We start from the raw sequence: 15,914 nt of genomic DNA, 5'->3' as shown, positions 1-15,914 counted from the left end.
TAGATTTGTTAAAAGAGGAAAAAATCTCAGCCTAGAAGCCTATATGCCGTTTGAAATCTGCTACATTTGAAGTTCTGTTAAGTGCTAATAAGTTATTTCAAATGAAAAAAATAAAAAAACACCCTAAAATTTATTTTAAAAACATATTTGCAGCAACTAATTGCCCTATAAATACTCAAGGCAGACTTCACAGGGCACAGCTCAGACAGTAAGAAATGCTGTAATACACTACCCCAACTCATCTAAATAAGGGACTGCTGTGTTTTTCTCCTGGGCATTATAAATGGCACACCAGGTCTTTAAGATGCTTTAACCATCACCTCCCCAACCTCCCACCACTTCATTAATCCCACCCTGAGGAACCAACTGTGGCTTGAGCATCTCAGGTCAAGCATCCATGACATTTTACGAGATGGCAGTACCACGTGTGTCAGATGCAGCCCTCGATTACCTCCAGTTTAGAGACACTCATGTTTCCATCAAAGGATCTGATACTCCTTGATGTAATGGCTGCGGCGGCTCTGTTTTTATTGCTGTATAGATGTCCTTTCAGCTATGCTCCTGCAAAGCAGCCACAGTTCAGTTCAATCCCCTGTAATACCAGGAGAAGAAAGCAGCCAACAGCTGCTCTGTGTCAATGGCCTTGTGGAGCTCACCAGGCTGGTTGACCTATTGGTCCAGGAGGACTGGACTGCAGAATAGGAGATTCTTCCATGGGAGAGCAGAACAGGAGCTTAAAAAGCACAGTGGGACTTAGAAAATGGGAAGCACTTTCTTGCTGGCTTGATTCTCTTTCCTTTGTAGGGCTTCTTCCTGTAAAGTTAAAAGGATGGGTGGATGAACAAAACAAAAAGCAGACCAGCCCTAGATTAGGGACACACACCACGATCAAGGAATCATGGAATCACAAAGGTAACAATTTTCCATATGTTCATCAGTTTTGAATGGGGAGGGATTTGATCAGGACCTCGGAGCTGTACATCGGCACTGCTCCCAGGGGTTGGACCAAACGTGCAGATGGGCTGGCTCCAGCACAAGGTCCCACTCTTTGTGCACATATTCTCTTCACTAATTCTAGGTGGTTTAGCAGCCATGCTAAAATGCATGTCTGAACAAACACGGGTTGTGCCAGGGCCACACGGAGCTATGGAGAGCCCTCTGGATGCTCAAAGTCCAAGGGAATACTCTCAATGATTTCCAGCAGAAGTTCAGCTCATTACAGTGGTTATACAGAGAGGCAGCACATATTTGAAGCCTCATAGATATTCCAAAAGCAAAACTGAGGTTGTGTTTTATGTAACTACAAAAAGATTTGGCTGCCAGTCACTACATGGATGGTGTTCCTTTTGAAATGGAAGTCGTGCTCTGGAACAGAGTAAACACTACACAGTGCATCCACAAAGAAAAGTCACGGGCAGTAACTCTAAACTGAATGCCTCCCATTCAACTCCAAAAACCCAAGGGCTTTTCCTAGACTTTATTGCCACTGAATTAGCAGCTGCTGCTGAATAGACAGAGCTGGGTGCAATAAGGGAAAGTACGGGGAGATGGGAACTCTATGACTAGCAACATTTGCCCCTGAAAACTGAAGGAGAAGCCTCTCCTTGTCCCCTAAACAGTTCCTTTGTGCTTACCACATGCATAATTGATGGTAAGCAAACCATCCATGCTGAACTCAAAGATGCTTCATACACACGCTCACATTAGAGGAGTTGCAGGCCAGGGAAAGACCAGAGCTGATTTAGGCATCAATAATGGATGAGAAACTTCTTTAGTATAAATAAACCTGCTGGTTCACCACCGTATGTAGAAAACCTGTAAATAAAATAACTGATTATTCAGAGGCAGAGTTCCTGCAGTTTGTCTCAAGGACACATTCTCTGAGTACATGCATCCATACACACAGCCACCTGCACAGGTTTGGTGAAACACACAATCCTCAGCAAAGAGGAACCGTACCTTCAGCTAGTGATAGACTTCTCGTTCTTAAAAGGCTCTGTTCCAAGAAAGCAGCTTAGAATTCCTTCTGAAGGTACTTACATATTTGTAACCTGCTTGTCCAACCAAATCCCACCATCCCTTTGGGAATTTTCATTTTTGGCAAAACTGGAATTCTCCTTTGAATGTAACTATTCTGCTTATTTGTCCAACTTCAGGGCATCACAGGGGATATATCAACACAGCCACAGACACATGCATGTGTGTATAAATATATAACTATGAAGGTGACCTATTTTCCAGCTGCAAAATACTGTCGCTATCAGAGGTTTTTGCCAGCTAGAAAAGGACATGAACCAGAGAGGAGCAGAGCAAACTGCTGCGTCTGCATTATTTAGAGCCCAGCATGCCAGGTTCACAGGTGTTCAAACTGCCCAGGAACTATTTGGCCCACTGGTATGGAAAACATGATTTTAGAGATTGAAATCAGTCAGCATAAATGGTGTTTTAACCAGCCAGCGACTGCAGGACAAAGCAAAAAGTCAAGGTTTTCTTTATATTTCTTTTTATTCTCTTTTTTTTTTTTTTTTTTTTTTTTTTTTTTCTTCTGTTTTTATTTCTCCTGGCACCTGCAATACTGCTTGCCTGACATTGGGAACTGCTTGCAGTGGAGAAATTTATTACCTAGAAATTTCCCAAAGTATTTGTTGGAAATGTTATTCACAGTCACAGCACTGCAGGCAGAAAAGAACCCACAGGAGGGAGAAGGACTACAGGTCAGGCTGTGAGGATGGACCACTCTTCCAAACGGAGAGGCTGTGCGTGCAGCACAACATGGCATATTTTATATATGGCCAAGGCAGTGGAAGCCCAGTATCTCTGGGTGAGGAAAGAAATGAGGATAGGTGAGAGATGTTGCTTCTTTCCAATGTCCTATCAGAAAACCATGGGTCAAATCTGTGGAGTAGTAGCAGCTGCCTTAAGCATAAGTTCCACCAGATTTCCATGATGCACTGGGTGTAGGTAGAAAGAAGAGTTGTTTTGGTTTGTGCTCACCAAACATACCAAGGAGACCACGTCCTCAGCAGCTCCTTGGGACTGCCTTTGCTGAACATCTGAAGTTCAAACAGAGACTTTTGGTTCATCTCTATGTTGATTTGTGACCTTCCTGGACTAGGGACGAATGTGGCAAATCAAAACCAGTGAGTGTCAGCCAGAAAGCCCTCAAGTCCTGGCAGGACGTGGCTGTCGGTGTCAAACTATCCAGAAGAGAAACCAAAGCCCACCAGCTATCAGCCCTCAGCTGGATCGCACCCACAGGTGGGTGGCTACAGCTTGAACATACAAATCCCAAGCAGCACCAGTGTGTGTGGGACCTGCCTAGGAGCTCCAGGGCTCACCTGGTTCAATGCACAGTCTTCCTCACTGCTTCCCAGCAGCTAAAAATAAAGCAAGTAGCTGCCCTGAGCCAGAAGTCACAGCCACCATGCAGAGCTGTGCTCAGCTGCCTCTCTCTGCCCTTACAAGTCTATTATTGTCACGCAGAGTGAGAAATATTATTGTAAATATCTTTCTGAATATTCAGAGGCATCTAAAAAAAATCTCTTTCCTCTCTCTTCCTTCAGTTCCATCTTGCTGCTAAATATATACCCAGAAGTATAGGATGGAACTGTATAAAACTGCATCACCAACTCTGAACTCAAAATCCAGGATCTAAGGGAATTTAGGACCAGGATGCCAAAAAATGTAGGTACATAAAGATGGAGTTAAGAATATTCCCAAGTGCTCAGACATGCCCACATCCTATAATCCATTGATTTAAAGAGACTTCCATCTCCTGAATCACCTTTGAGAGCTGAAGGTCTGTCTCTGTGTTATTTCGACATAGCAAAATATGACCGTATGTTTTTGCCCACATTTCCTACATTGCACAAACCAAATTATTTTCTTTCCTCTAAATATGCATTTATAAATACACATGCACAGACTGCAGTCCTGCACTAATTGGTATTTGCAACGTAAGCACTGGCCTTTCCTCCCTTTTCGTCAATGAAAGTAAACATGATCAAAGCTTGCCAGTATTTAATGATGAAAACGTACCGTGTCTCAGCAGCCTGAATGTCACTGGAGAGAACTTGAAGGTAGATTTATAAGAAAAATGATTAAATAAAGGGTTTCATAACCAATTCAGAAATATACCTATATGTTTATTTTCCTTTCCTTAGTATTTTTTTTGTCTACAGGGAAAAAAAAAAAAAAAAAAAGGGATAAAAAAAAATTTTTTCTTTTTTTTTTCTTTTTTTTAAGTGGGGAGTAAAATAAATGCATAGGGACTTTACCCAGCACTTCTAAGGATCTTGGAAGTTCTACAGCTACACTGTAGTCTCTTTGTTACGGCTCTGTATGCATTTATACAAAAGAGAGATGAAAGAGGGGAGAGAGTGGTTGATATGGGTTGTGAGAAGTTGGTGGAATTAGATGACAAGGGGTCAGGTTACAGACAATGTAAGCTAAAATGCATCAAAGGATATGAAGCGAGGGACTAGATCAAAGTCTAAGAAGCCAAGTACAAGAATAAAAGAGTGATAATTGTAGGCAGTGAGAAAGCACTGGAATAGAAATGTGATAATGGTATGACCTCATGACAGGTTTTTTTTTCCCCAAGTCACCAGTTCCTTCACACAGGGCACCCAGGCTGGAGGGGGCGGTGGGAGGGAGATAGGAGCTCTGCAGTTGGAGTCTGCAACTTTTCTGCATGTTGAGGAAAACCTTGCTGGCTTTTTTTGTTTGTTTTGCAGTGCTGCTCATTCATACGTTCTCCATAGGATGATGGGGTTGCCCTTGCAGGCACTGGTATGAATCAACAAGCATAAAGCTGATGAAGGGTTCCTGGGAGGAGGTCCTGGTCTCCCACAGCCCAGCAGAATGCAGAGGGCATCAGTGGGAGTGGGTCTATTTTAGAGTCAACACCGGGCCCAATGTCCTGGAATGGCAGATTTTAAACCACCAACCGATCTTCAGGAAATTCAGTGAATGTTGCAGTGCTTCCATGCTGATCCACATATTTATATTCAAGTCCTCCTCCTCAAAAAAATAAGCTCCTGAGACATGAATGAGGTGATCAGACAGCTCCTCTCTGCTTCACTGAGCCCTATCGAAGTCTGAGTACACTTATCCCATCATTATACAGCACCACTGCCTGATGAGCAGTAGGCAAGCATAGGGTTCTCACTGAAATGCCTGCATCTTTTTTGAAGCCATGCTTAACTAGAATTTTTCTCAAATCCATTGGGCTGTCTGTCATTTCATACCTCAGAAAATCAACTTAGGAGATCTTCCAAACAAAGATGTTTGATAAACAGATATTTCCACACTGAATGGAAAATCTTTGGCTGCCCTGGGACAGATTCTTGAAAGACCCCAAAGGCAATTAACATGTGGCTTGATGCAGGATGATCCTTGCTTTCCAGAAGCATTTTATAATTGTGTCTTCTTCATTTCTTGGATTTTCAGGTTGCAGAGGATGCAGTATTGGCCTGATGCATCTGTGAAATGCTGTTCTTAAGCTCAGACATCAATCAGTATTTCCAATGCTTAAAGGTCTCTATGTGCTCTCTGCAGGATTTGGGCAGACAGAGCTACTGGAGTAAAGACCTCTGGCATTCTGAGGACACGGACGGTGTGGGAGAGCAGATATTGTGACAGTTTCAAGTTCACTGTCTCTCCCAAAAAGAAATTTGACAGGATAGTGGAAACATTCAATGTTGCGTCTTCTCTGACTCCCTACGGGTTTTAAAGTTCAGGCTTATCAGTGAGATTCTGCTGATGCCACTGAAGAGCAGATCACACTCAGAACCTGTGCTTGCCATCACCTGGCACACCTGGGGGGCAGCAGCAGCAGAAAGGGTTCTGCTGGAGCTCCAATGGGACAGAGCTGCTGGCGGGCAGTCATGGCTGAATGCCAAGCACTCTGCCAAGCAGCCACGCTGATGATGACATGGGCCAGAGGTAGCTGTGAAGTGTGGCATGTTGTGTGCTGCTCTCTGCCCTCACTGAACTCTCCTGCCCTGTGCTGATAAACAGCTCAGGAGATCTTAGCATGGCGGGTCACGGTTCAGCTGCGTCAGGCCCAGCACAACTGATTTGAGTCACGGAAGATAAAGAGAATAAACGCATAGGATCTTCTGCCTTTAAAACCTTCTTGAGCCAATCAATTTTTCAAAATTTAATGTAGAGAAGCCACAAATGCAGGGTCCAAAATGCCTCCTAAAACTTGGAAGGAGTATTGGCCAGCACTCCAGAAACACTCTTGAGCAGCTACACTGGCATCGCCAAGAGTCAGACCCACTTTTGTACCCAATCACCCATGGTCACACTGCAGACTTCAGGCCAGGTCCTGCCAGAGCCACCTGGAGGGTAGAAGGAAGTGTGGCCTGAACAATAGTATGGAAATTGGCTTGCATACCAGTAGTGAAATAGCCAGCATGAATAACAGGATAAAAACCTTTTGCGTTATTTTTGGTTTAGTTGAATATTTGTTGTGAATTTTGACCTTTATGGATGTATTACTAAAAACTTGTCTCCCCAAGGGCTTCGTAAGTCATTATCTAATAGTGTGCGCATGTCAATTCCCAGTCCTGGATAGTGCAGAAGGGTTAGAGGACAGCAATTCGGGTACATATTAAGAATTCTGAAGAGATGTGAGAAGAATGTCTGGAAGGTTGCATTTTATTGAGCAACTGTTTGTTTTTAGGCACCTGTAGAGGCCCTGCACCCAGAATTGATGTCATTCAATTCCTTGCGGTTGTCTACCCCGGATATGTGGGTAAAAGCAACTTCCCCCAAACCAGTTCCTGTTTTGCTTTTCCATTTTCATTCTCTTTAAGGTTCTGCAAAACACGTGACATGCTATGACTCATATCTTGATGAAGTAGCAAATTCTTACAGGAATTTTCCAAACTATTAACTTCAATGCCACTTGCTTTGGATTGGACCACGTAAATCATGTTCCAAAATATTGACAGTTACTGATCCTGATCCAAGGAGACGATACAGCAGCAAAGGATGATCCAGCAGCCACCATGCAGCTACTGCCCTGTATCTGGTGTGGGGATGTAACACACAACGACTCTGACACCCTCATTACTCAAAAAGATGAAGTAAAGAAAGCTTTCAGCCATAAGCGTGGGGTCAAAAGGACAAGAAAGCCTTATGCTCTTTCATACCAGATCAGTAGTCTTTCAGAATAAGCAGAAGGGAAGATTCCTATGACCTAAACCAGCTTGGCTAGCTTCCTCACCCAGAAAACCCCCATATTTTATTGCATCCCACAATTTCGACATGAACCTAGAAATGCTGTATTCCTTTTTACCCGGTTATTCTTCCATCAATACGCTTGGCCTTGTATCAGAGAAGCAACAGTACGTCTTGAATGCCTCTTCTTAGAGGATGCAAAAAGAGAAAGGCAATCAGTAATGGGTTTTGGTGTGACATTTGTAAGATTTTCCAGAGATGCCAAAGAGAAAATATCCCTTAGAGGTGAGTTGCTTCAAATGTTGCCTCTTTAAAGGTAATCCCATAACTGTAGTTACCTTCAGGGACATAATCCAGAGATTTATAGCCTTTGCACATTCTTTTCTCCTAATGCATCAGCTGTGGTAACACATATCCAGTCCTGGGTGACCTGATCTTCCCAACCCACAGCTTAATTTCCACCTGTAAATCTTAATTTCCATCCTGTAAATCTCATTGGACGCTGCTCTTCATTTAGGGTCTTATAAGTGTGGCTGGTTCCCCAATTACTTTCCTTTCCATCTGAGTATCCCCTTCCCTAGGAACCCTCTCACAGTGAGAAGACCCCCACTGGGAAATAATCATCAGAAACTTTGCAGGTTTATTCTAACTATTCTTCACCTCCTCTTTTCTCTCTTTCTCTCTCAGCTTTGCAGAGATTCATTCTCTTGCAGGTTCTTTTGTGTTCATTCACAAAGAATGAACCTTTCCCACTCAAGCTGCTTTAATGACTTACCTCGGTGACAGTGAATTTTAGATCCTAGCTTAGTCCAAGGCCATGATTTCTACCATTTTGCAAAATGGTAGAGAGCACAAATTTCAGAATTGCTTGTGACTATGAGTTAAGTTCAATGCAGCTTGGCAGCTTTTCTAAGGCAGATCTGCAGCAAAACTGACCTCACTGACTGAATGAATCACTTGTCCCCCAGGGGCAGGAATGTTTCTTCCAGGACAGGATTGAAGCTGCTTTCTTATAAAAGCACTATCAGACCCAAGCAGGGAGTTGGAAGCTGCCTGAGCCACACACCTGGCTTGTAGACCGTTCCTAGGCCTGCCAGGCATTTACCATTCAAAAAAATACATTCTTCATCAACTTGAGCTGAACTTTGGCAAAGGGTGCAGGGGGGAGAGAGGAGAGTAAAAGAGGGAGCAGAGATTCAAGGGCTTCAACTGGAAGTTTCTGTTGATCCCGTGGCAGATATAAATATCCAAGTCTGCCCATTTTTACTTTGGTGAATTTGTTAAATGTGCCAAGACTAGAATTATAACCCTATACCAGACTTCCAATGATTGCTTGCTAAAAAATTACTGGTTTCTCATTGAGATTATTCCAGCATCCTCAAGTGGAAGGAGCAAGGAGAAGCCTCTCATGCAAACCCAGCCCTTTTGGTCAGGGTTACATTCCGAACAGAGTTGTTATACATTGCCTGGACCAGTACTGAACACATCAGGACAGTGTGGAGGATCCCTTGGTTAGAGTTGGTCATGGGAATGTCACTGGCATAATGGGTAGAGGTGAAATACGTGAAGACAAGAGGTCAAGAGAGCTTGATAAATCCCAGCACTTCAGCATGTTTTTTAAGCTGCAAACATCTGATGGAATTTTTCACATGCTACTAGCTATACATGGGCTTATTTAGATATTTATGCCTTGATTTTAGTGAAAATAAAAGGCATAAAAAATGCTATCTATTCCTATGGCCATGCCTGAGAGATGGCGCAGCCAAGGCACAAGTGTTTTTGCATGCCTGATCCATACCTCCTGTGTGCTAAGAAGCCTTTAAGCTCTTTTTAGCTGATGAGACATAAGCAGGTGGTTCAATTGTGAACAAAATGTCAGAATCCCTTCCCAGGTACAAAACCCCACTTAGAGAGACAGTCAAGCTATGCTGATAAACGTCAACTAGCCCCAGGCATCACCAGCCCCCAAATCTCTGCTTTCAGTGCTAACATTAACTCTAATTATGTTCATCCTAAATCTGCTTCCAGTCTGTTTTCATTACCTTCATTCACGTTACTTTGCTATCGCTTGTCCCTGCTTGCTGGTCTGATCTATCATCTGACCTATTAGCAGATCTGATGCTGTGTCTTTATATTCATCATCAGCTTGCATGTGGCACTTCTGCTTTCCCTGCAGTGTAGCTGGTACACTTCAGTCCAAACTTCTTATACTGGAAAGCTGCTTCACATCTGCTTTCAGGGTATTACCAAAAGCCTGTTCCTCTATCACTGAGGTCAGTAATGAGAACAAACACAAAAACCCCAGCATATCTTCAATAGGAAAGTGTCCTGTGCACCACACAAACAGATAGGATGCAAGTTAGACAAGGCATATAAATAATGTACCTTTGTTGGATTCCAGCAGCTCTGGTGACTTGGAGGACTGCATAAAACAGGTTTGTTTTCACACAGATGCTCGCTCTCCCGCTTGCAGATCTTTCTAACACCTACAGAGAACAGAGATGTAAACATATTTGGGGAATGACAACTCTGCTTTCTGCAGAGCAGTCACATACAAAGCTCTGAGATAACAAAGGCCTGTTCTGATTTCCCCATGCTGTTTCAGACTCGCGTGCCAACCAGTAGTGCTGCCTGCAGGTTACAGCAAGGAACACAGCACCCCAAGGGCCTGCATTTTCAGATGTACAGAGCACCCAAACTTCCCAGTGTTGACCATGGGTTGTGTAGGTACTCTGTGTTTCCAAAAACCACATTTACAATTTAGATCAGTACTTTATATCTGCGTGAATACAAAACCAGAACATTATCTCTGCATTTCTGGAAATGCCAGGGCACTTGCAACTTCCATGCTGCCTAGTAAGCACTGCAGGTGTATTAGCTCCAAAATAAGACAGAAGTCCAGCACCTTCCCTTGGAGGAGTGCACTATGCCAGGTATGACTGCCAAAAGGACATATCGAGATCAGAAAAACGTATTCACTTCTTCAGAGCCTTGTAATATTCTGCAATTGATTGTAATAAGCCGTGAGCCCTTGAACAGAAGGTGCTACTGAACTGCAGATCAATTTCTGTGGGTAGATGTTACATTCTGCAGTACTCATGAGATGGAGAAGGAAAATGATATCTTGAACACATTCTCAAACCTGTTTGTCATTCCTGTGTGCTGTCACCCAGTTGGCATAAGAGACAGATCTTCAAGGGATACTGAATGAGGAGCTACTTTCCCAACATAACAAGCTTTGTTTACTGAATTTGTATGCAGGATATTTACTGATACACAACAACATACGGGCAGTTTATAATTTCCTAATATCTACTGTGTGCTGTTTGCTGTTACTGAGTCCTTGTTGACCCCATTGCTAAGGCCAAGGATTAGTTACCCCTCACAGGAGGTTTTCTTCTTCTATTTCTCAATTTTGATATTGCCACTTACGTAAAACGTTACCACACAATTTTGGTTACCATCCATGGTGCTGGGCAAGCAGGATTTCATCACGTCCTTTGCTACAGAAAATTATTAAAATTATTGTGGCACATCAAGTCTATCCACCTAAATTATGTTTTGAAATTTCTTTCCTTTTCTACAGAAATAGGAACATGCATTCACTTACACCAAGTCAAGTCAGCGCTGGTGGGGATAAGAGGCAAACTTTTAGGAGAATCATTTGAAATTCCCACTTTCAGTCTCTTTTTGAGCTTCATTCAACATTACTCTCTTGCTGTTTTACTGCTTTACGCTTTGACAAGATGTGAAAGATGGAAAAATATCTTGGGCTGACTGGCTGCAGATTGCCACTGATGCACAGAGTCCATTCTGTAATGTTTAGCACTTTTCTGGGTTGGACCTTCAGAAAGATGGCAAAGAGGAGAGTCATTCAGGGTTACTTTCGTGAGGGGATTAATGCCTTTATCAACTGACTTGCATGGAAGAAAATTTAGCAGATGCTGCAGAGTTTCAAGTGTCCTTTGAAACACCAGCAAAAATTCTTTATGCTCACTAAGATCAGATATGTTTGTGACAGTTCCTATTCAACCGTGTTTGCAGTTTGCATATTTCTGTGTAAATGTGTGTCTTACAATTAGCTTGAGGATGTGCTTACAGTTGCTTTTACAAGTCCTCATTCTTGACAGTTTTACGGATGTTTGCACTAAGTAGCTTTTAGTGGCATACTGGTGAAACTAGGCACCTTGTTTTCCTTTCTTAAAGGCCCTTGGTTCTAATACCTACAAAGGCTAATCCATTTGCCTCAGCTAATCCAGTCTAAAAGTACTCCAGTGCACTTGAAAGGATGTCCTGTGAGCAAAACATCTCACCTTGAGAATGGGGAAAAACTTGTTTTTGGGGGCTGCTTCCCTCTGAAGCAGCAACTCCAATTGGCTAATCTATTTAGCAAAATTAATTAGAGGGCTACGGATTGAGTTTCACGGCAGACAAAAGCCCAGCTTTCTCAAAGAAAGGAATTCATTGTTGAACCTTTGATGGTCTAAAGGAGGAGAGGTGCATTCATATGTTTTGGGTAACTCCTTCATCATTACCAAGATAAAATAAAAAGGCTTTAAGGTTTCTTTCACCAATCACCCCACAGGTTGGCAATTATATAGGATTACTAGTATCCCATAGACCTGAGCTACCAACAGCTATTTTATTCACTTGTCCAATGCATTTTATGGTAATAACAAAGGAGTTTTTCTGGCTGTTTTGTGGTCCATACAGATGAAGGAGGGGGAGCTCTTATTTTTGTTTGTGTTTTGAGTGGGGGTGATGGGCAAAAGAGAGGTTGTTCTGCCAAGAGATTAGCATGAAAGAACGAAATGAAATGTTTCAGTCTTGTTCAGCTCTAGTCTAATCAAGCCTACTCTCAAATTAATGAGCTCTTACCGGGGGGAACTTCTCTGGATGCTGGAAGGCAGCAGTAAAGCTATGCACTCCTATTTCAAAAAAATGTAAAGCAATATCCTTTTTGGCTTCAGATAAAACACTGAAAGAAGCATTTTTCATCTTTTAGGGTTTGATTTAATGCTACGCTGACTAGCTGGGTTTGTGTTTATTGGAGGCATTTTTCTAGAGAGCTGAACAAATTGCCAATAATTTGAGGGTTAGTATTCTGGTCTATTTTGGCTCACAGTGAATGAAAAATGTAGGAAAAGGAAATCTAGCAAGGGAAAATATTTCCACTTATTTTCTGAGGAAGACTTCCTAAACCCTCTTCAGATCATAGCAGTCCTTAAGTCCTTCTAATAGCCTTTCTTTCTCTCCTGAAGTTCATGGAGTCATAGAACCGTTTGAGTTGGAAGGGGCCCTGGAAGGCCACCTGGTCCAACTGCCTGCATTGAACACCGTCATCCATACCTCCATCAGGTTCTCAGATTCCATCCCCTGACCTTGGCTGTTTACAGGGATGGGGCACCCTGGGAACCCTGTGCCTGTGCTTCACCATCTTACTGTAATACAGCTAGTTTCTTACATTCAATCTAAACGTTCTTTATTTTAGTTTGAAACCATTTCCCCTTGTCCTATCACAATAGACCCTGGAAAAAAGTCTGTCCCCTTTGGGTGCTTTATCTGGCTGCCATGACTTTTCAAATGTGACGTAGAATGGCTTGGTGACTACGTCAGCCATTTAGGACTCTAGGACACACCTCATATACATAATGTATACATGTTCATGTTCCTCAGGTGGTCACAAAAGGGATCTTCACTTACATTGCTCCCCATGTCCCCACCTTCTGACCCATCAGCTCAAAGGGCACACGAGGAGTGTTTGCCACAGAAGTTGTTCAGATCTGGAGTGACAATTCTTCCATTTCTAGAGAAATCTTTTCTTAACATATATCTGGTATCAATAATGGCTCACGAGGCCACAATCCAAGGAACTCTTCTACAACTGATCTGAAGTACAGGCACAGGTTTGCAGTGCCTTGGGGCTGTAGTTCCTGGCACCATGGAGCAAAACTACATGGGAAGGGCTTCTGAATGCCAACACATTCAGGTCATGTTGAGGTATTCCATGCTGCTTACAGCCAAATTCATATGTTTTTTACAGTTACACCCACATGCGGTTTTATATTACAGAAAGCTAAGGCTGGCAGTTCTCACGCTTGCACAGCAGGAAATGCCCATTGAAGTAGCATGTGCAATTGTCACTTGTCCTTTTGCTTATCTATTACACTGCTTTGATGAATTATCTCAACACGGGCTATTTTTCTCACTTTATTTACCACAAAGGGCAGTGAACGCTCACGGAGTCCATGTGTGGTTTGTATTCTCTTCTAACTTCAGCATTTCAAAAGTATTTTCAGTTCTTATCTACCATTCTCTATATCCAAGCATTGTACTAGACCAGGTGTGTTCATATATTCTTTGAGTTTCCTATTATATTGCCATGATAGCTTAGAATATTTCACAAGCATCAGTTAATCTTTACAAAACCCTTGTGAGATAAGGCCCAGACGGATTAAGCCCAAACTTGTCACATTTTCTAATGCAAGTCACATAGGGGCTGACTAACAACATATCCTGCACTTTGACTGGGCAATCTATGTAAAAAACACAAAAATGTAAAAACACTCTCACTGTTCCAGATCTAGGTGAAATCCTCTTTTTTCTTTTTTCTTTTTCTTGTATTTCAGGCTAGATCATTCTGTGTCTCAGGGAAACGTAAGAAAGAAGTAATTCACCATGAGTGAAGTCATATGGAAATTTTTCTCTAAGTTATACACACAGCAGCATACAGCTCCCTGGCAGACTTCAGAAGAAAATGCAGGATTTGGGTCTGAGTTTTGGTTCCCTCAGCCCCACCATCATCTATGCTCCTGGTCACAGTCCCTGCCTCGTTCACTGTCTACATTCCAGCTCCTGAGATATGTGAGGCAATGGCCTGTCTAACAACAGCCTCCTTCAGCACAAACCATGATTCATTTCCTCAGTATCATTCTCATAGTGTGCTAGAGGCCAAAATGACAATCAAATTCAGTTCTTCTAACATTCACTAACGGAATACTCTTGGATTAGTTTTTTAAAAATTAAAATAATTTTTTAAGAAAGGCTTTCTAGTGGTGGAAACATGCTGAGTTTCACCTGCCCAACCAGCAGGTATGGACAAGGACCTACAAGAGGAACTAAAAAACAGTATATATGCAGCACTTTCTGCCCTGATGAGGAATGAGGCAAAGGGAAGAAACCGGTCTCAAAGTTTGGAAGAGGACACAGTATCATCCTAAATGCCTATTAAGCCACCCAGTTCTTACCATCTGCTCATGTTGCATCCCAGCCTTCTTCTTGCTTCACTCTGGAATCCACCAACTTCTTCATTTCAGTCTTCAGTGCTGTTGGGTGAGCTGAGGCTGAAAGATGTCTTGTTCCAGATCCCCCTACAGAACGATAGAAGTCAACCTGGAACAGCACATGTGAATACATGACTTGGTTACTGAAGCTGTGGTCTTTGAGATCACTGTGGTGTCCTCAAGAGTTTCACCATTTTCTGGTGAAAAAAAGCTTCCAAAAAGCTCATTTTTAAGCTCCTACTCCACAGTAAAACAAAGCAAATTTCTGGACAAAAGATCTGAAAAAGTGTCTCAAACTTATTCAAATTATTTTTTTCTTGTTTCATCCTTTTAAAATAATGAAAGTGTTTTTGCTAGACGTTCCCAATCACAGAAAATTCTAGTAGGGACCATTTATAAAGCCCAGTCTCCAGCTTTCTGTAATTTTGCCAGATGCTTCAGGAAGAGGCAGGCTGCAGCAGCAGCTGTTGGTGTCAGCTCCATGTGGAATGACATCAGAAGTTGGTACTGTTGAGTGATGCTGCACATTACTTCTGCTTGTTCTCAGAAAACAAACCTTTTCTTAGCAAATGATAACACAATAAGTCACAGTTGTACTTTGAATAAGTGGATTACACTTGTGAGGAACTATAAATATGAAACTAAATGAGGAAATTTGCGTCACAAAATCAGAGAGCATTTTTCTCAGGCAGGATTTCTGTGCTCTAGCAGCCCAGCTTCCTGCAGGGCAAGGTCAAAGTCTCCAGCTTGAGCACAAGGTGACCTAGGCTGCACAGCAGGAGCTGACAACCAGTAAAGCACGTTGGTGTGAACTAGCATTTAAATTTATAAAATGCAAATAGGAATGCAGCAACACAGATCCAGTGTCAGAAAGGGCTGCGAAAGGGGATTGGTATCACCTGCCTGTGTGCCAGCACGATGGTGCAAACATTTGTGGGATGTGCCAAGTCAAGATCACAATGTCTTTCAGCTAAAAAGCTCTCTGAAATGTAGAGTTCTTAAGCAAAACCTCCCCTTATTCATCTACCTCAACCACGTAAGCTTTTAATTAGACCACGTGAGTAGCTCTGTAGGCAGCCCCCTGAAAATGGACAACTCCAAGGAAGCTTTTCCAAAATGAAAAAGCCCTATCAAATTGCCCTTGTTCTCTGCATGCCCATCTCTATCTCAAGCAGCAGAATTATGAGTTCAAATCACAGAATCACAGAACTGTAGGGGTTGGAAGGGACCTCCAGAGATCATCGTGTCCAACCCCCCTGCCAAAGCAGGTTCCCTACAGCAGGTCGCAAATCACATGGCAAACACCAACAAACATGAAATGGCTTAAGGGTTTACTGTTGTTATTATTACTATTATTCTCCTCGCTATCTTTTACTGTCTCATTTTGTCCTTAGCTACTTTCTCTCCGGATGCCATCTGATGCATTTTCGTGCTTGCTTT

General features: G+C 42.5%; 1 long non-coding RNA gene across 1 annotated transcript; it reads right to left on the bottom strand.

The window, feature by feature from the left end:
* Positions 1-457: 457 nt before the first annotated feature.
* Positions 458-9,669, bottom strand: LOC122165298. Its single transcript, XR_006170446.1, has 3 exons — positions 9,577-9,669; positions 1,635-1,815; positions 458-813 (listed from the first exon to the last, which is right to left on the bottom strand). It is a non-coding gene; the product is annotated as an uncharacterized LOC122165298 (long non-coding RNA).
* Positions 9,670-15,914: the final 6,245 nt, after the last annotated feature.

The sequence above is a fragment of the Centrocercus urophasianus genome, unplaced genomic scaffold (genome assembly GCF_019232065.1).
Source record: "Centrocercus urophasianus isolate 14NV4802_14NV808 unplaced genomic scaffold, USGS_Curo_1.0 seq_29, whole genome shotgun sequence".
In the NCBI taxonomy this organism is placed as follows: Eukaryota; Metazoa; Chordata; class Aves; order Galliformes; family Phasianidae; genus Centrocercus; species Centrocercus urophasianus.
This window is presented reverse-complemented; position numbering and strand designations above follow the sequence as displayed.